The sequence below is a fragment of the Lepeophtheirus salmonis genome, chromosome Z, assembly GCF_016086655.4.
Source record: "Lepeophtheirus salmonis chromosome Z, UVic_Lsal_1.4, whole genome shotgun sequence".
NCBI classification, from domain to species: Eukaryota; Metazoa; Arthropoda; class Copepoda; order Siphonostomatoida; family Caligidae; genus Lepeophtheirus; species Lepeophtheirus salmonis.
The window spans coordinates 18,123,102-18,145,819 of record NC_092584.1 but is presented as its reverse complement, the minus strand read 5'-3'; the positions used below and the strand labels follow the sequence as shown (position 1 = coordinate 18,145,819).

The window sequence follows — 22,718 nt, the reverse complement described above, 5'->3', positions numbered from 1 at the left end:
TTCAACTCTTGAGGAGACAAAACCTAATTGTTGAGGTACTACGTCTAAGTGGCACATAGTTAAGAAGGGATAGCAAAACAATTTGATTTGTCTGGGAGTTATTTTTATAATATATTATTAAGCAAAGTTGGTCTGTTTGTCGACGTCTAATAGCTCAAAACAATGCTGTGTACTACTGTACACTAAATATTAAAACTCCTATTCGATTCGTTAACATTTTTAATCGCCTCGTATACTGAAAATATATTTCTCTTCTGGGCTTGAAACTTTTTGAATTTGATTTTATAAGAAATACAGCATTGTTATAAAAACCTAGCGGCGTGGAGTGGGACAGAGCCAATTTTCTATCAAATCGCTAATAACATAACTCCATAATACTTTTGTTTAAAAAAATGTCGACTATAACATTTTTCATTTCTTTTTTCATACGAAAGGTTTTACATATAGAGAGAATAATCATAGCAACCTTTGAGAACATTTATTTCTTTGTCACTATACAAGTTAATGAATGTTTCTATGATACAAATATCTATGTCCTCTGCCAACAGAAATCCAAGTTTAGAATAATTTTTCTCAAAATTAAGTATGAATTAAATTTGGTTTTTTCGTCCAATTCTCTTCAATTTCTACACTTAAATTATTTGTATTAGTCTTTTGAGTGTTCCACTAATTGCAATTCTTCAATAATGCAAAATTAATCGTCACAGAAAATTAATGAGAAATTGCGATATTTTATTTGATAATGACGCTATCAGAGCCGATTAAAGTCTTTTAAATAAAATAAAGATTCTAAACTATTGCTATTACAACCTCAAGGAAAAAAAACTCGAAAAACGTTCTATCTAAGGCCGTAATTTATTGTTCTGTTGAGTCTTATGTAATTTTTTCCTGAAACGATTTGCAGCGATATTTTAGTCCAGACAGCAATCTCAGATTTCATTTTTTTGGGACCGATCTCGAACAATTTTTTATTTATGACAGCTCCCGAATTGGTTTGCTTCGCTAAAAATCATTCTGTTCACAGACTTGTCTACAATTTCAGGACCAAACCCTGACAAAGAAAGGAGCGGACCCTAGTTTTAAAGATAGGTATATTTTAAAAGTAAGCAACATTAAATGAACAAGAAAAAATGTTTGGAGGAAGAATCATGTTGATACTTAAACTAAGAACGCCATCTCCACCGTCAAGCATGGAGGTGGAAACTTGATACTTTAGGTGAATTGATCCCTCTAGAGATAGTTATGAATTTATCGCATTGAAGAGACGATGAACGGGGTCATGTTCATGGAAATCTTGGGGGACAACTTTTTCCCCTCTGGGCAGGGACTTTAAATATTTTTCGTGTAATAGATCTTCCAGCATGATAATCACTCAAGACATAAGACTAAAGCAACAAAAGAGTGGCTGAAGTTCTCCTTCAGGCACACTGTCACACTGTACCTCAAACCAATAGAAAATCTGTATCAGTGGGCAAACTTACGAAATCGGCAAGGGATCAAATTAAGTCACTGTATGGTTACACGCATGATGAATGTGGTGAACCGACCTACATTTGAACAAAAATAATAAAATTTTGAATCTTGTTTCTTCCCGCTTCCGTAGTGAAGGTTGAAAGATATAACGAAGGTTATTATGTACTCTGGGGTTCCTTAACAAAAACAAAAAGGGACCATTCACACCAGCATAGTGTTTTGAAGGTCAATTTCTACAGAATGCTGATTTTTTTTAATGGCGAATACTACCTGACATTTCAAAAGTTGTAAAAAAAAGAAGTCCTTTAACCGGATATTTCTTTTTATTTGGGTTTTTGTAATAGAAAATTGTTAAAAAAACGTTGTGTACATGTGTACCAACATAATTAATGAATAAATTTGAATTCGCAATTATATAATAACAGTTTCTTTTTGATCAAACATATTAAACGTAGAAAGAGTATATCCCTAATGTGTGTGCTCATGGCTGACGGAGATTAACGCCGAGGATTTACAAGTGTGAGTCCTTGTTTGACTTTTATTAGTATTAATGGTCCATATTGGAGTTATTCCTCCTTATATCATTACTAGAGGTGGAGTTGGAAAAAAACCCAGTCAAAACAGATAAGCTGCTCTCCTTGGAAACATTCTTGAAAAATTATCAGGGATACTATGGTAATTTTCTATTTTTTTTAAAGATACCTGTAGATGGTAGTATATCTTTTTTATAATCTCTATCCTAAAGCATGGTTTTAAAACAATTTTCCTGTTCATTGATATTTTTTTTTTCCATTTTCTTAATAATAATAGAAAATGGAGGAACATACTATAAGATCTCAAAAGCTATTTCTCCGTCAAAAACCAACCAACAATCTAAAGGTTGTGGACATGTGTATCAACATGATTAATAAATAAATTTGGGAATTGTACTCGGATTTAGAAAATATTTTTTTATTTTAAGACAGATCTCTAGTATATTTACATATGAGTACAAATCATATTTTAACACTATTCATCTCCCTTGGAATAGAAAGCATTTTCTTAATAAATAAAAAATGGAAGACAGCCCTTCATCTTCATTGTCAACCCTTGTACGTTCCTATTTTTACTCACACATATGTTGTATAAACTTTTCTAACAAGAATGGCAATCAACTATCACATCATTAACGTCATCCCATCATCGACTACGATGATTTCTTTTTGAAGAAGAATTGGGCGGGGAGGGGAGTAACAATCATAATAATGAATAAATTATATACATCAAAGAATGTTACGTATAGATGAACTAAAAATGAATCCTTCCCAAAAAAATACTTTCAAGACTCTAATGAAGACTTCTTTCCTATCAATATTTCTGTTTCACTTGATCATAAAGTTTTAACACTGTACAGGCAGCAAAATGTAGACTCTCGACCCTACCGGCTTTCAAAATCTCTGTCAGAAGGTGTTCTGGGATCCTTTTGTATGAGGAAAATCCCAAATCGTCCTTCACTGCCCTTCTGATGGTCCTAGTGGGCACGAAGAAGTCGTTAGTGAGGTAATTCATCCATTTGGTGGACTCCACCATCTTCTTTTTCCCCAAGCTGTAAATGAACTTCTGTCTCACCAAGTGGGATGAAAGCAGAGGTTAATGGTATCGAGTTCCTATTTCAATAAGACTTCTCACAAGAACCACTTGATGAAAGATGATAAGGTGCCATTTTGGGGCCCCCATACCTGTCCCTCTAACTCCCCGATATGAATCCCCTTGTTTACTTCTTTTAGGGGGAGTTTTAGAGGAAGGTATCTGCCAATTCATACAACAGTCTGTAGTCCTTGAAGGCCTCCATCATCAAGTACTAGGACAAAGTCTCCCTTGCAGGCGTTATCAAGTCATGTAAATCCTTTAGGCTTCTTATCGAGTGAATGATTAGCATAGATAGCAGACACATTGAATGATTTTGTATTTTGTGCTATTAGAACTCGTAAATTAAATTTGAAACCTCTACTAACTTTCTTTATTTATCAGGACGCAGTTTGTCCGGATTTGCCTGAACGACCCTGTACATAACCTTAAAGGTATTCTTTCAATTTTTGAAATATTTTAAAAGAAAATTTATTTATTTTGCTAAATAACTATTTATTAATCCACAGCTATGCCAGTGAAAACGATTCGAAAATAGTTGAAGTAGTATATGAAATTGGTTTTAGGTAATTTGCCCGCAGACATTTTCATTTTTTGGAGGTTTATCGCTTTTTATGTTATCGATTCTAACTTTATTTCAAACATTGTTTTCTGTCTATTAATGAAGTTTTGTACATTTCTTTAAGCTACAAATGAGATAATCACAAAGTGTTTATGTGCCACTATCAAAATAGACCCATTGTCGGGAAAATGGCAAATTCACATTCCTAAACATATCATTTCTTCGGCTTCTCACAAAGTTTTTCAACGCATGAAGGTAATAAACTATTCCAAGCTCCACTTGAAGCAAAAAAATTTAAACAAAAAAAAAACTTATAAAAACTCTTGCACAAAGTTCTTGTTGTACTCGGGGCAGAATTGAGGATATATACAGGGAGCGGGGATCAAATTGTCGCCAAAATATTTTTCTACAAAAAAAAACACAAAATCAGGTGTCCTCTAGCTTCTTACGGATATGCTGAACAGTCCGTAAATTCACTCCTAAGGTTGAAGCAATCGTTGAATTGGAGATTTCACCTCCATTATTAACCAATGGCATGACTACGGCGGACCTCGAAAGCTCCTCGTTCCACTTATAGCTCTTTATCTCCTCATATGATGACGGCATGATGCTAACTGAACTACGTATCGTCAGCTGACAAGAATAGCTTTCCTATCTGGTAACCGGTTTTTTTATTTGATAATGTCGTCTTCAAGTTATCAAGGTTTAAAGTAGGCGACAATTTGTTCCCGATCCCTGTATATTATTACTGCATAAAAATAGGGATTCTTGGTTTTTTTATTTCTTCTCACGGTTACCAAGAGTTGATCTAATAAAATATTGACACACATAAGCTGATCTTCTCCCAGACACTATTCAAAATGTCTGGATTATCATGTTCATATTAGGTTTCTTTTATTTTTACATACCGGCTGTACATATTATATACAGCACAGATAATTGATAAAATAAGTAGGGAATTGTAGACAATGGATGTTTAGTTCAAATATATGGCATGACTTACCAAAAAATTAAATCATTATTTGCCCTTCGTCCAGGTATTCTCTAAGCTTTGGTAGACCAAAATACAATTTTGCTTCCTACTCTTCCCACCTTATTGCACTTGGTATTTCGTGAACATATAGCTGGCTCAAATAGCGTTCCAATTCTTTTCACCCCCCTTTCTCCATACTTGGGCCTCAACCAACTACAATTTGTTCCTCAATTTGAAGAAATGGTTGGTGGGAAAAAGATTTTTCTCAAAGGAAGAGGTGATTGCAAAAACGAATGGCTATTTTATAGACTTGAAAATATGCTATTATTTGGAAGGGTCAACAAAGTAAATCAGCATTGAACGAAGTGTAGAAGCCTAAAAGGAAATTATGTCGAAAAAAAAAAGTTTTCCTCAAACAATTAAGTAGTTTTTATTCCTGATCGAACTTTTCAAATGACCCTCGTAAATAAAGATATGAAGAAAATAGGTATACAGATACAGTGCAAAAGACGATTTTCTTGAATAATAGTATTTGTTTTTTTTTTTCCATCTTTTATTTGCCATTGTTTTTTTTTTGGAATTATTAGTATATGAGAAAATCCATTTAAAAATATATATATATTGATTGTTATGTAGAGTTTGGACCCTGTATGTAGACTACAAGTATCAAAAATTAAAATATTATAGTCAATCAATCAAGATTAGTCATGAAATTTGTATAATTTTGGATTAAAATTATGTTAATATTTATTAGTCTTGCAGTTCGGTTCCAAAAATCCTAGAACGCTATAATATTTTGTGTACCAAAACTAATTTGTTCTTTTAAAGAAAAGTTTGGTCTAGATCGGTCCCAGAGGTAAATTCGGTCCGAATCCGTCTTAAAATAAAATTGGTCTGGACAGGTCTTATTTAAAATTCGGTTTAGACGGATACTATAGATAAATGGTTGATGACGTCATGTGGGTTTCAAAATGGGGAACATTCTCAATATGTATAGTTATATGTGTTACATATTTGTACAGCGACTAAATCAGGGGGATAGGGGAGAAGAATCTATATATACATATATACTGAGACAAAAAAATACAGAACACGGGTTGAAAAAAACTACAATTTTGTTCTCTACGGTCCAAGATCTTAGTCTGGTCTAAGAACAAAAGTTATTTAAGACCGAAACAAAAAATAAAATAAAATTGGTTTTGGAAAAATATTCCTTACCATAGAATAAGGAAATCATAGTTGTTAGAAATTATCAAGAGATAAATTGAAGTCATCCCAATCAACGTTTACAACATAAATCCTATTTTTACAAATAATAAATCGGGGAAAAAGGAAGAATCGGTCCATAGATGCAGAGCAAAAAAAATGATCCACGATTTGAAAAAGATTTATTATTAGTTCGGTTCCATGTTAGAATCAAATCGACAATTCTATCAATTGTACAGATAAGGAATTCTAGAGCCACCTTTTTTTAAAGGGATAACCAATGGTTCTACACATTAAATGAGAGCGAAAGATCCACGGATACACATTTCCCTATTTTTCAAACAGTATAGTGTAAATATAAGAATTATAAATTATGTACATATTGAATTCATAATTTGAAGGCAACTGATTATCATAAATAGAAATGAACAAATCTGATCATGTTAGAGAGAAAGAGAGTATCATTTGTAGTGGCAACCTGAAAAGGACTTGTTTTTATTCATCATTCATTCTTCAAGAGGGAACAATACATATAAAGTAATCACTCATGGGTGAAAAACAAGGAGTAACAAAAGATTTCTTGCAGCGTTATGAGTGTCAGTCCTTGTTGAACTCGTAGTAAAATTGAGGATCCACATCGGAGTAACTAGGACCCTTATTTTTTGTTTATTTCTCTCATCTGCTCGCAGCTAATTTATTACAACACCTTGACAGCATCCACTCCTCTCCTACACAAAAATTGGGATGAGCACGTTAGTTTTTGGATTCTTTTTTTTCTTTTAGCATACCGGCATTTCATATAATTTTCATCTATAGTAATGAATAACTATATTAGATAACTATGTATTCAGAGCAGGAGGTAAAAGACTCTAATATTCAAATTAATATATTGACAAAATGACATTTTGCTGTATAACAATGATCTATGATCCAATGTTGTTAAAAAAAATGTTTGTATTGAAGATTGGACTCTTTTTGTGATTGCAATTTATAAATTGCTTTTTTTAATTTTCCAATTGCGTTAGGATTTTATTTTTGAAGAGAGAACAAACATGTCATTATATAGTAGTCGCAGGTCCGTGAAATATAAAGAGTACCATTTATGATTTGTTGTAGATTTATGAATGTAAGTCCTTAACGGATTCGGATCAGAATTCAAGATCTACATCGCTATAATTCCTGTCTATAGTATTTAATGAATGTCACAACAGTTCCTCCCTAACATTCTTCAAATTGTCGTTGGGATCATTAAACTTTTACTTTCTTATTTTTTAACACACCGGCATTTTATATTATTTGGTTCTATGTCCATAACTGTGGTGTCAAAACTGAATATACAAAAAAAATAGCATTATTAATTTCATTTTGTCAAATATTCAAATTTATAAATAAATGAAATACTTTCCATTATTTCCCCTGGAAAAAATTACTATTCTTTTAAATCATTTTGCTGATCCCGCTGGCACGATGTTCCTTTTTTTTTTTACATACTTAATTTTAAAATGAAATAAAACTATAAAAAATGAATGGAAAGGAATACAAATTGATTCCAAGCAACATCAGGGATCATAAAAACATTTGGAATTGAAATTTAATATCCTGACCTCATCCTTCACGAGATATTTGCCTTTCTTGAAAGCCATAATTTTGATTTGAACAGCACTCTCGATTCGAGCTATACTCTTGAGAACTGCGGCATAGCAGTAAATAATTTACATTTTCTTTTTGATATAAGGTCCAGTAAAGGATTCCAGACGACTAATAAACAAAAATTAATTAATAAGTGTGCCATGTAGATGGGAAATTAATTAACCTATTTCTTGGAATGGGTTAATATTTACCTAAAAAGAGAAACTGCAGTAAAATGTATATATCCCCTTAAAAACAAAAGTAATATATGCATTTAATTATCTGTCTTATTTTTGCAGTACTTTCAGGTAGTTTTTTAATAGGAATAACCAAACTATACTCGTAGTCACAATGAAAAGTACTTAAATTAAAAAGTAAATTTATTAGAAAATATTTGACAGGCTAATTTGACATATACATTTTATTAAATCATAATATATAAGGTTTTATTTGATTAAAAAGTCCTTTTAATTTATATGTTAAAGCTTCTTATTTTTAGGCCTTTTTTTTTTTTTTTTTTTTTTTGCTGTAAGGCATAAAAAACAATATTTGCAAAATGTTTTAGAACCACTAAATACACACATATACAGTTCTTCATAAATGATTGTTTTTTCGGAAGAAAACTGCGGGTAAATTGCAATAATAAAAAATAAAAATGGGTAAAAATGACAATTTAAATATTAAAGATAATAAAACATGTACTTGTCTCGGCGCCTGTCGTCGCATTCTTATATTTCATTTTTTGCACAGAGAGTAATTTAAAATATTCGTTTTATTTACTTAGAATAGGGGGACGTGTTAAAATCAAATTCAAGTATACCCCTACTTTTTTGGATGGGAAATAATTTTTAAACACTTTGAAAAAAAAAAAAATCTGGCCAATTTTTGGTGTAGAGGGAAGCCCCATTCTATACCAAAAATTACTTTTTCTACCATGAATGCATATTTTTTTAATCTTTTTTAAAAGTAATTAGAAGAGACTCGTGAATCTTATATTCATTAAAGTCTTTTTATGCTTTAAACAATAGTTATCTAACATTTTAAGTTTATAAAGTACATATTTAAGGTCATTATAAGGTACATATTTAAGGTCATTATAAGGTACATATTTAAGGTCATTATAAGGTACATATTTAAGGTCATTATCAGGTACATATTTAAGGTCATTATAAGGTACATATTTAAGGTCATTATAAGGTACATATTTAAGGTCATTATAAGGTACATATTTAAGGTCATTATGAAGGTCAAAGGTAAAAAAAAGGTCAACTTCTTACGAATTTTTATTTTAACGTGTGTTTTAGAGTATCCAATTTTTAGGGGGAAACTGTTAATTTGAGGATCTTCTGTTGTATTATAACGAAAAAATTATGGGGTTTTGGACGGAAATTAATTTTCTTTCTTTCTAGAGTGCTTAAAAAATCATTTTGAATCCGAAAAGTTGGGCTAAAATTCAATTTGCTCATTTTCATGAAGTCACCCCCCTCTTCCCTATTTAGAGGTTAGAGAGACAATAATTACCGGATCCATTCTCTAGAAAACTCTTGATGTCTTACCAAAAAAAACGACAAACTCAACAAACAACAATTCAACTTTTATTTTGATTCACTGACTTCTGTTTTTTTTCTTTTTTGCAAAATAATAAAGTTTAATTCAATAAAATGTAAGCATCAATTCATTCTTGCTGTGTTTTTTTTTGCATTTTGAAGTGGTGATTGATGTGTTTACAAAGAAAAATAAGTCCTTTACAGATGTATATTAAAAAAAACTTTGTATATAAATACTTAATTACTAATAGTCGATGCCAAACGGATTACCCTACACCTAAATGGCAAATTCGGTAGGGATAATGATAATAATTATTAGGGGTTTATAAAATATGTCTCAGAACGAAAAGTATATTTTTTTAAGTTGGAGACGGAACAGGGTTTTTTTAATTTTTAATGCCCTTATTTTTATTATTTCATTCTTGAGAAAATAAAATCTAATTAGTGGCACTCCGTTAAAGATGAAAAGTGAACATGAGGGTTGGCTCGGGAGTTATATGTTCAAATCCTTGTTCCTACTGATGAATCTTCGCCATAATAGCTATCAAGCTACAAATAGTGTTATTGTTGGTAAAAGAATATTGAAGGAGGAAGAAGAGAAATCAGCCACAGTCAGCTGTGGCAAGAGAGGAAGAAATAAAGGATATAAACAATAACATTTGCTTGTCTTACTCCGATGTCGATCCCAAATTCTACTCTGAGTCCATCAAGGACACACCATTATATCTTTGCAATAAATCCCCAGGGTTACATTCCATCTTTTATGCGCACACACAACAATTCTATCAAGTTTTGAACATAATTGAATCTATTTAAGAAAGGATGTTGTTTACTACTCAGGAATTAAATAATAATGACAACTGCAAATGGAAAGAAAATTCATTCTTTACATTACCATTTACAAAGTGAGTGTCCAACTAAATTACAAACCGGATTCACTTCATTGGTGTTGTGCGCAAGTTATTAAACGCGTTGGGTGTGCTTCCATCTCCCCTTTTTTTCCCAGTCAAAATGGCGGCAATCCTTTCCCGTGCAGGCTTGGGATAGGCGAAGTAAATGAAAAAAGGAGGTAGTATGTTGAACAATTTGTGTGCAAGCAATACGGAAGTTGAACTTCTCAAGCATTATTTGTATGGCTTGTTTAAATTATCGGTCTGAAGCTGAAGACAATTTCAAACCTATTTATTCTACCTTATATTGATCGTATTTTGATAAATTCATATAGTTAAATAAGCAAATAAGTCTCTATGAACAACTGATTTTATTTGGCTCACATTTGGCTCATATTTTTTATTTATAAATAAATAATATTTTTCTACAAAAAAAAAAAAAAAAAAAAAAAACCCATCAAATTCTGTTAAAGCCAATTTTTTTTAAATACATAATTAAATATTAAGAAATTGCAACAGACTAAACCTCGATTTAATAGCTTCAAATTCTGGAAAGGGGTCTTACATTAGTAAAAAAACACAGCCTTGAGCAAAATTTAACTGTTATCTAATGAACATAATAATATTATATCAATACTCATTCCAAATTTTTTAAATCATAATGTTTAATATGCAACTCTAAGAGATGTTTTTTTTTTATCCTTGAAGTTTTTTAATTGCTTTTTTTATGTTAGTCTTCAAAGCAATGTTGTTAATGTGGATAATTAATAACACGAAGACATTTTAATGGCATATTCAAACAATATACATATGTATTTACAGGGTGGAAATTAAATATGTACGATCTAATATAGTTCAAAACCCAACCCTGTAAGTGATTACTTTAAAAAAAATATATTGTATGTCGTATCTATGATCAAACATTCACAATTTTTTAATTTAGTGAAGAATTAGATTAGAGTAGGAGACAAGACTCAAAGTTTCAACTTTAATTCGTGCGGGTCAATCTCAAGTTGCCAGGAATACTGGTTATAATGTAAAAAAGAGGTTGGATGAGGAAGGGGACATTGGCACGAAGCAGGAAATAGTTTAGTCAGTCTTCCCTAACAATATTAAATCTAAAAATAAGTTAATATACCCACACTATAGCCCAGATGGTCATCAATTTGATCATTCATTCATCCCAACTGTTGAAATGAAGGCACATGTAGGATTTTCAAAAATGAATTTTCTTCTAAACTAATCATTTGATTTTATTTATTATTATTCAATATTATCACCTTTGGTCTGAAACACGATATCGACTAGATCATAGAAAAGCGAGGAGGTCTTGATGACAGTCTTCTTTGACACATTATGGAATTCTTTCCGGATTCTAGACATAAGGTCGGATGTTTTTTTTACAGGAAGATCTATTGGTCTGTCACTCTATCGTGCCCAGACAAAGAAGACCCTGTGGTTGAGGTCGAGTGAGCTGGAAAGACAAACACTGGGTACAACAAAGTCAAAAAGAAAATGATCACAACCAAGTCAATGTACTCTCTGCAGTGTACCATGGAGAAGATACTTGTAGTCACTTCCACACTCTAACAGTTCCTTTCTGACTCTTCAGACAAAGGGCCTGGTCAGGTTTAATAAGTTTTCATGCTTCACATTTTCTCGTCTGTTGGTCATTGCAACATGGACACTCTGTTTTTTTTCTCTCCACGATTGTGGAATATATACCTCATTAATTGATATTATTTTTTTAACTTACATCAAACACTTCTGGCTAGCCATCAAATCAACAAACAACGTCTGATGTATAGCTGTCACAAGCTCTTAAAGTTCATTAATAAACAAGGCCACACCCTATAAAAAACGTCTTGGAAGTAAGCAGTCAATGAAGACAGTTATTGACCAGGCCTGGAATGAACTACGTCTCTTTTAGTAAGAGGGTTACTACTTTTGTAACGGCGGATGGTGACAATATAGAATAAAGAAAAGATAAAAGTGTTGGAGATAGTTTTCTTTAAAATATTTATTTTGTATTACACACTTATAAGAAATATATAAAGCATTCAACAATAATACGCAAACTGTGTAAATCTGTAATTTACACCTGGTATTCATTAGACAATTATATTCTTGTTCATTTTAATTTATCTTTTTTCCGTCAAGGCCAAAAGTGCTTTCTAAACAGATATCTTGAAATACATTTTTCTTGATGACAACTCAGAAGATTTTTTGCTATAATGATGTTTTTCTAATTTAAACTCTTGGTTTTTACAGTGAGATTTTATTTATTTTTATAGATTTTTGAGATTGAGGTCGTTCTATTATTGGGTGTAGGTCCTTTGGGTGTTTTTTAAAAGAGTAAATATATTAGAGTAGGTGTGTGATTGGTCATTTTTGCCGCATACATTTTCGCTTCTTGGTAACTTTGAAGCATGACATATTCGCCACTTTTTATGATTTTGTTTTATAGATTCGAACTTTACCTTAAGTCTAAATGTTGTAAATCAGCTATAGATATGAAGAAATAAGTAAAAATAATGAGAATTTATAGGTAGAAATAGTGTTTATCAAGACAAATGAATAAAAAGTGACGTACCTAGGTTTACTTGTTTATTTCGTAAAGACTCAAATACTTTTGCCACTCTACTCATAATCATAATCTAAGTTGATACTTCAAGAAATGATCAAAACTTCATCAATAGAAAGAATGAAATGTTTCTACGCTGAAGACTAAGAGTACAATTCGAACATATACCTTATATCAAGGCATAAAAAGGCGGCGAGTATGTCATGTGGTAATATCTTGAAGATCAAATTACTTTGGGGGGAAATGTTCCCTGCAAAGTTACCTACAACCATGTAAGAGTCATTGTATGGGCTTCTAAATCATTTTTGTACATGGAGGAGGGAGAAACCTTTCAACTTGCTGCGTTTACAAATAGTATGTGAAGCCTAAGAAAATACACGTCCAGGGATGTGAGAATTATTGAAAATTCACAGAGTGTAATTGTCTAAAATGTCTTCCTCAGATGCCAACGTGTTGTATACAAAAGAATCAACGTATGATTCAATAATGATACCAGGAGTAAATTAAATTAACAGTGAGTAGTGAATACTCACTTGTATACACTTCCAGCAAGTTGATGTCTATTAAAGAGGTCCAAGGAGTCCATTCCCTACCACCTGTGATAGATATGTTAAAGGTATATCAAAAGTCACGTGGAACACCAAAGTATATAAAAAAAACAAGAATAAAAAATTTATTTTTGAAAAAAAATAAAAATAGATTTGAATTTTTTTCTCTAAAAACGCAGATTGTAAGAAAATAAATAAACATCACTCTCTTAAGGACCTCCAAATATATTCTTAATGGAGTGCCTAACCAAAAAGAAAATAAGCATTTATTTTAATCTTGATTCTCTAAATCTGTTCCATAGTGGCGCTAAAATTTACATCTGACGTCCCCTTTCAATGTCGTACCACTCCTAAATTCCCCTTTCAAACAGTTTGTTGTATCTATAGAGCCTGGAACATTCAGTGTAGTTTTCTACTTCTAAATGAAGTATTTTCACACCTCAAGTATATATAAATTTTAAAACAAATTAACAAATCAAAGATCACATTATTAATATTTGTACAATATGCTAAGAATACTTTAATTTTACTTCATAACTAACAACGTAGCCTCTATGAATTCACCCGTATAACTGAATTTACCAGGTAATCCTGCAAAGAAAAACAAAATTTACATACGGCATAAAAGATATTTGCAAAAATTATCTAGTGCGTTTTGCTACTTTGCTTTAAATTTTACATTTACGGAGTTTCAATGGTTATATTTATGAGTAAAAACTCCATGAATTAAATGTTCATGTCATTTCTTCAACATTCCCATGTACTTAAGGATAAAATCGTTTATACCATTTCAAACGACTAATATTATTTGGCAACAGATCTTCCAAAAAATTATCGACTTTTTATAGATTTATCACTTTTTTTATGTATATAAATTATTACTCCTGCAAAGGTACATCAATTATACGCAAATCAAAATACTTTTTTATGTAGACTTCTTCAATTTGCCAAAAATACTAAGATATAAAGAGGAGTATAAATTATATAGTTTTCATACATTGCAATAAATCAAGGATATTGTCGTCTTCACTTAATATTTTGAAGAATAAATTGATTCTAATAACATCAATTGATCCAATGGAATCAGTAGTTATAAGCCTAGGTATAGACTTTTTTGCTTATCTTCATACATATTTTTGAATAAGTAGAGTCCCCCATATTAACAACGAATACATACTCACTAATTTAAACTTTGTCCTTATTAGCTCATAAAGTAAATTTCAATGCTGCTTCTGCAATAATTAGTTAGCAGGTAACAGGAAACAAAATAATATTCTATTATAATAGAATTGCTTTGTTCTTTTGTATTTGCATAGGTTAATCCCTATCAATAAAATTGCATTTAATATAAATTATGCTATAGGAGTACCTATACTGGGTGTGGCGAAAAAATCTTTACACTTTCAATTTAGAACTTTATCAAGATGTATTTCAGCAATAAGTGGTAATAGGGTATGTCAATAAATTAATTGATATGATGTCTTGGCTAATCTAATCATCGATGTATTCACCTTGGGAGCAATGATGGCTTTTATGCGGCCACGGACGGTCTTTCACCCATGTACCATGACATCCCAGTGTCGGTTGACAATTTCCTTGATGTTATTGATATTTAGGTGACAGACAAAGGAGGCCTTAGACTCAAAATGCAGCCAAAAGGAAAGCTCAGTGGGTTGGCATCTGGTGAGGAGGGGACCACATTTTCTTTGTTCTTATAAGGATAATTGTACCGAGGTACAAAAAATACAACCTAATGTTACATATTGACAAAGTTTTCCTAGCGATCGGAAGAAACTAAATTATAAAGTATTTGCAAATGAGGTCATAATTCTACAAATCCGTCATTTTGGATTAGATAATAAAAAACAAATTTTATTGGACTGCATGCCTTTATTTCATCCATACAACAATTTTGAAAATTGCATTTTAAAGCTTTTTGATGAAGTTTTCTTCAAGTTTTTATTTATTATTCTTTATCTGTCTAGTTTATTTAATAACTACATTAGTAACTTAACCTTCAACATTATCTCTCTCCTTGGTTGATTATGCAGTATGTGACATATGTGATCATGTTTACTATAATTTAATTTAATTTGAATATACGGTTGATAAAGATGGGTAATTTAGGAGTTAGTAAATGAATTTTACTAATTTACTTTCTTTAAATGGGAAATATATTTCTAATTCCTATTTCATTGTAATTTCATAAAATTATGAGGCATAAAAATATTTGCGCATACAATACTATGTAGACCGGTAAAATTAATTAAGCTTCACCAGATGTTGCTCAATTCTTGACAATAAATGTCTGTAAGGTATCATAAAAGCTTTTCCATCCCCTTTTCTCCCTCCCCCCCCCAAAAAAAAACCCAAGAAGGAACTTAACAAATAATACCTTCAAATTGATTAAAAAATTGAATTAAAGTCATGCAAGTTTATGCAACTAAGTATGGAACACACAAATCCCCATTTTTTGTGTATTTTTTAAACCAACAAAGAAGTAAAAATAAAATATCTATCAAAATAAATTTTATAATATACAGGATGTTACAACACAATCGTCTTTTCTGATTACTGAATTTTTCAGGCATGTATTATTAATAAATTGATCAATTGCTCAATATTTTTTTTTTGGCGTTGTGAAATTTACTTATAAAAGTTTCAGTTAGAAGCCCCCAAACACAGCTATGGACCCAACTATAGGAGATTTGAAGTCTATTACGTTTCAGAGGCATACCACACGTGTGATATTGTTATGATTTTGTGATGAGTCTGTGTTACTGGATCAGAGACATCACCGAAGACCTTCCATGAGTCTGCTTCTTCAACACTTCCAAAACAGGATAGGCTGGTGGAACTTTGATTAGGCTGTGTGTTCAAGGATATTTGAATCCTACGAAATGGTGTGTCGGTCCTAATTTAAGACTTCGGTCCAGTCCCATTTGTCGGTTCTTAAATAAGGAAAATGCATCCCTGCTGACGTCAATGAGGGTGTTTTCCATTTTTTTTAACTATTCTGTTATATAATAAAATCAATTCTATAATAGGTAACAGTATAATATGTTCGTATTATAATGGAAGAAATAATATTTTTGCTAGATATGTGGAATAATCTTAGTATGTATTTCATATATCTTATTTGTCTTAATAAATCATTGATGTTTTTAATAAAAATGCCAAGGACCTGTTCCAAGACTCCACGGAATAAATAAGAACCAACACAACACTACTCCAAAACCCCCAACTTAAATATGAGGAATTATTTTTTCTGGAGCTATACCCAATTGAGGCTGTTATTACGACCCACAGAGGCTACATTGAGTGAGATATATTTTCAATTATTTTATGGACTGTTCAGTTTTTGACTTATGAATACATCTTAAAAAAGTAATATTATATGTCGGTTGCGGTAGGATTTAAAGTAGATTGATGAAAAAAGCTAGGTTATGTTATTATACACTGTATACTGTCAGTACACTCTCATATAAAATAAAACCTTATTTTCTAATTCCGAATTAAATTCCCATGATTCATTTTTTTTATTATCTTGCTAAACATGTCAATAGTGTATGCTTTTTTTTTTTGACTGATAAAAAGGGTTGACTTCCTTTGGTATGCTTGGACATTTCGTGCTATAAATTCGATTGTAGAAAATCACAGAGTACACCAAAAGATGTTTAACCTTAGTATCTAATAAATGCTAACTAACACAATTGAGAATTAAATCAAAACTAAATTAGAAAATTATACTTTCTTTTTGATCAAACATCAAATATAAATAAATAAAATGCGTTTCTTACTTAAAAGATAATTTGTCAGTATCATTTAACCTTTTAAGTTATTTTTTTAATTGTTTTAATTTGAATAGAAATAGGCTAAGGGCTCTTTTTAGATGACAAAAAAAAATGTTTAATATGAAAAGATAAATGCAATCTCTTATTTAAAAAAAAAAATATGCTGGTCTTATGAAAAACTACATGAAATGAAGGTAAAGGCCTTATAATGATAGCAAAAAAGTTAATGCAAATAGAAAGTTAAAATGCGGGTTATAAATCTAGGAATGTGTCTACTTTCAATTGTAACGGTACATATTTTTGTAGCAGCAAGACATTTTTGTTTTTGAATAGTATATTGTCAACATATCAAGTCGAATGAAACACTTATGTTCTGAGCTGTGACCATCAAAAATTGAACGTTGAGATCTTAATGAATTAACAAAAAAAAGAGTTGGGATTTACAGAGTTGACAGGGAAATTTTCTGCGATCAAAAAGCAAAACCTTAATAACTTTTTATTAGAAAAGTATAATGAAAAAACTTTTAGCAATCAATATTAGCAATAATTATTTAATATAGCCGCCTCCAGCCTCTATCACATCCTCCACACGAGATCGAAGCTTGGTGCTAGTTGCACCAATATAATTGGCAGGACATTAAGTCCATTGCTTCTTGATGCTGGCCTTGAGCTCCTGCACATTTCTGTGTGATGTCTTCCCAACCTTGTTCTCTATGACGTTCCACACACTGAAGTCGAGGAGATTGAGATCAGGACTGGAAGAGAGCCTTGCCCCATAAGTCAGCAAAGTGTTCCATGCAGAAGTTCTGTATCTTCAAGGCGTATGGTTAGGGCATCGTCTTGGGTCCACACAAAGTTGTTCTCAGGATATTTAACCCTCAGCAAGGGCAATATTTACAATCATGTAGTTGAGGGAGAAGTCCTAAAAAAAAATAATGGAGGAACAGAACAGTCCTTGATTAAAGAAAAGTGAAAACATATTTTGTAAAAATGAGGACATCCTATTTTATTTCAATTTTTCTAACTATCCCACCACGAATTGATGATCGATTCTCATTCTTTGGTATAAAGATGTCTATCAGTACATTTATTTTTGCAAGGGAGTCTACATACATACATTTGTTCAAAAATAAAACACATCTGTTTGTTTGCAGAATTAATACATTTCTATACATGTAGGACCATTTATTTGACAGTAAATTTGTTTCTATTCTCATCTTATTTTCTTCGCATCCTTATTTATTTTCTTCTTCCCCCATTCTCAAATACCATTTGAACATATGGGGTTGTAAATTTATACTACATACATAGAGACATGCTAACGAAACTATAAGGAGATGAGTAGAAAAGGTAAGTCTAATCGTATGGCATACCCATGAAATGCAATTTTCATATTGAAAACCTATACATTTAAAACGATTAGAGATACAAAATATTTTATTAACATATTTAAAGATTCTAGCAAGACAAACGGATACTTTCTTTACTCACACATGAGTCGTTGAAAATACAACTTAAAAAAAACAAAAACAGAATATTTGACAGATTTATAATGATATATGTAGATAATTATTCTTCGAGCATCAGTAGAAAATTTACTGCAATTATATTAGATTTATAGCTTTTGATCTTTTAAAATCCACCAAGTAATTTCCCTTTTTTTACAACCATACGCTCAAAATTTATGTAAGAACACCGTGGGATCTCGAGACAGGTTAAAAACCCCCGTCACCTCTTCCATGAACTCACTATAGAATCGCATATGCTCCAGGTCACCAGATTGTTCTGTATAACTTGATGCCTCGGGGTAGATTCAACACCACATCCGCCGCTTCATGGGCCATAAGGGACCCCCTTTTAATTTCCCCAATTTTTTTTACAATGGCAGCTTCAATAGGTGCTATAAAATATTTCCCTACAAGTGAGAAAACTATTAACAGATCCTACTATGGCTGAGCAGTCCAGTAGATGAATCACTATATAAAGTTTACAAGTCTACAAAATATGTCCTTAAATTCAATAGAATACGAAAATGATCATTAAAACCATCAACTGCAGAAGGTTTGGTCTTTATAACCCTTTTTAATTACTCTCATTTTACGAAAATCCAATAAAATGAAGGATCATATATAGAAAACTAATATTTTCCCCCCATATTTATAAATCTAAATTGAATGTATACTCTAAAATCAGGATTTAAAAAAAAACTTTTAAATTTATATGTCCCAGGTAATCATTATGAATTTCTATGGAGTTTAATCGGTGGGCCTTACAAAAGCTGAATTTTGCTGCATAGTGTAATTTCCCCCTTTCAAATTGACATTTTAATTGTAAATTAAAAAACATCTTCCTTTTGATAAGGATAATTCCTTATATTAGAAGATATAATATGCAAAGTTTTTACAAATAAATCGTCTATACACGTATGCATGTACACACATGATATATGTGGTAACCCACTTTAAAAGTATTTTTATCAGCTATGATACAAACATATTTTATATGCATATATGCATTGGCTCTTTTTAGAAACAACATTAGTATGATATTCATTATAATGAAGGAAGTGCTTAAGTATATTGATATCTAACCCTTTCGAAGAAGAAATATTTCCCTAAGGCAGTTATATTTTTGTATATTGCTAAGATAGTTTGGCTTATATTTTCCCATCAACTAAAATTACACAAACCAAGGAGATTACCATCAATAGTCCATCTGCAATGAGTAATATAACCATAAACCTCTTTAGAGATGAAAGAACAAATAATGGTGAAAAAAATTGCATTATATATATATATATAAATAAGTACATAAAAGTTGATGGATGGAGAGTTTTTTCTACTCAATTTACCCTGTGAAATAGTCTCAAAATCTTATAATATCACTCACCTTGAATCACTTATATATTTTACAGTCTTCTTCACCTTCAATAATATCTGCTAATGAGTGTATAGAATCATTTTGTGTATGCATTTCAAGGTCATATTCATATCGTTAATGAACATTCCTCTCTTCAAACTTCGTTATTAGTGCTAGAGGAGTCTGCCTGCTCAAACAAGTTCCATTATTCTTTCTAAAACATTATTCAGCCCCAGTTGCAATCAGACAAAATAAGAACGTGTTCGGAATGAGTTGAAAACGAATCAACTTTTCAAGCTTTAAATAAACAAAGTTTTGAGATATAATGAATATAATCAAATAAAAATAATCCTAAGATTTTGATATAAATAATCCCTAACGTAACCTTAATATCCCAAGATCTTGCGATAAATCCAAGGAGTTGGTTCCCTGTATAAGATTCATATTTAAAAATAAGAATTACTTAGAGTATTGTAGGGCGTATATCTGGGAGATACAATTTTTATAAAGTGTAAAGAAAAGGCCGGAGTACGGCATTGATGGTATTCTGAATTTATATAACTTTTCTTCACAAAAACAGTCCGTTATTTAATTAAGAAGTAGAAAAATGTGTTACTGAACTATCACGTTGTTATTTTATTGTATCTCGCCATCTGTTTTTTCATGAGAAACCGAACAAAGGCTCAAAATTAGCCGTTAGCTCACCAACTCTTGTCCAATTCTTCCCATCGATGGAATTACTATCCCACAATGAGCTCAAGAGAGTAATTTTGCCCCAGAGCGATGTTCATTAAACTACGTCGTTTTATCTTGAAACTAGGCAAATTAGCGTTCAAAACACAACTAAGATTTTACTAATAGTAATTGTACCAACTGTCTTTTTTAATTGTGAAAGTTTATTTATTTCTACAAGGTGTCTATGATCAGAAATGTTAAAATTACTTAAATATAACTTTAGTCTTAACTTGCTACTAAACATCAAATGAATGAATTCCAATATGTCTGAGGTATTTGTTTAAAGAACTAAAAATCTAAAGTGGGTGTGGAAAAATGATTTACCCGACCCATGAGGTAGCTTAAATTGTTTTAGGGACAATTACAGAGGTATATGGATCCAAAACATTCTCTAGACGTTGTGTTTCCATGTTTTCTGAAACACATTTTTTTTTTTTTTTGCTTGAATCATAGATTCAAATAATCAGCCTTCCCAGTTTGTATAAAATAAAGGAACCAAAAATTCCCTTGGTCACTTTTTCAGATTTGAAGAATCATTGGCAGAAAAACAGCATAGCTCTCATGAGTTTTCAGTAGGACCACTGTGTATAGCTACATGAAGAAGGACATAAATACAAATCCCATTCCATATCTAGCTATAGTATCAGCAGGAATTAGTAAATATCATAAAATTGTTATCAACTATCGTCAATGTTTACGTTATTGGAATATTTTAAAATTATACCAGAATTTTTTTGGATTAACAAGTGATGGCAAAAAAAAATTGTTATCAACTATTCTCAATGTTTACGTTATTGGAATCCAGAATTTTTGGATTAACAAGTGATGGCAAAAAAAATCTGTTATTTTTAAACAAATGAATGGAAAAAAATTGTACAAAAATTCAAATGTGTATTTGTTTTCTAAAACAGTGTCTTTTTGCAATGGAAAAAATAGAAACTTTTTTCCGTCTTGAGTTATCAATAAGGATTTACTTCCTCATTTCTTATTTCTAATAGTTATTGATGCCAGAGAAGTGGAGAAAAATAAAAAATGGTTAGATTTTTATATTGCTACGATAAAAGGATTTTCATTTCATCTTTTAGTCTGGTTATTTTCTATTCTTTTTTTATACTTTTTCTTTAATAAAAAAATCATATATGGTTAACGTCTTAATACAAGAAAATATGTGTGTTCAATGTCAAATAAATTGTAGGATAAATTCTATTTTTTTAGAAAGCACCATTCAACAAATTGTAATATATTTGGCACTATCCAAAGTGTGTTTACACATAAATATATAGTAGAAATGAAACATAAATTATAAAATATTAATATCTTCAGAATTAAACAAATTGGTTATCTGCAAAAAAAAAAAAAAAATCTAAACGTATATGAGGAGTTTATTTCCAAAACACGTTATCTCCTTTTTTTTAAATTTCCTATTTATTAAAGTTCACAAACAGTTTAAGGATAGCCGGTTTTTTAGTTTCAATGTCAAATATTTTCATATAACATGCACAGGGGACACAATAAGAAAGTTTAATTTTGTGACAATTGTCTAATTAGTTGAAAATGATTTTAAAAAATCCCCTGAGTCTTTGAAAGTTTTATTACAAACTAGTATATCTTAACATCAATAATTTCAAATGGTTAACACTCTTTACATTTGTTGAACATGACTTATATTTTAATTTTATAATCTTTCAAAAAGGATTAATAAAGATGAATAATGGTTTCTTCTTGCTTCTTTGTTTCATTAATATGGATTTCCTTCTTTTTTTTTTGTCTGATACAACCATCTTGTTTTTCTTACCGAAAATGTTCAGTCGTTTCGTTGGCTATCCCTCAGAAGAAATTTCTTATCCAGTGATAATTTTTCAACCACTCTACTGTTCCAAAGAAAAAGGGATTTATGCACCACTTTTTACATGAAAAGAAAAAATCCTTTTGGGTAGATTTTTTTTCCAGAGCCATTTATTTCCACATTATCTACTTTCAGTGTTATTAAATTAATTAGCTATTAATTTAACGGTACAAGTACAGTGTAAACTTGTTTCTTTATTTCTATATCAACTATTTGTGTATCATATGCAGAACGAATTCGTGATTACAGTGATTTGCATTTGAGTGTTGATTTTCTATTGGTTTAAATTAACAAGCCAGTTTTCGTATTTACAGACCCAATTATTCATTGAAATTGTATTTGTTAAGGTTTAAATTGAGTTTTTTTTTTTCAGGAAATAACTGTCCTTGTGATAAAATGAACTTTTCAGTTGATATTTTACTATGGTTACACTGCATTTTGTTGCA

At 30.9% G+C, this 22,718-nt stretch overlaps 1 protein-coding gene across 1 annotated transcript in view; it reads left to right on the top strand.

Moving 5' to 3' along the window:
• LOC121130327 (neuroligin-4, X-linked) overlaps window positions 1–22,718 on the top strand; it is a 424,376-nt gene that overhangs the window by 55,942 nt on the left and 345,716 nt on the right.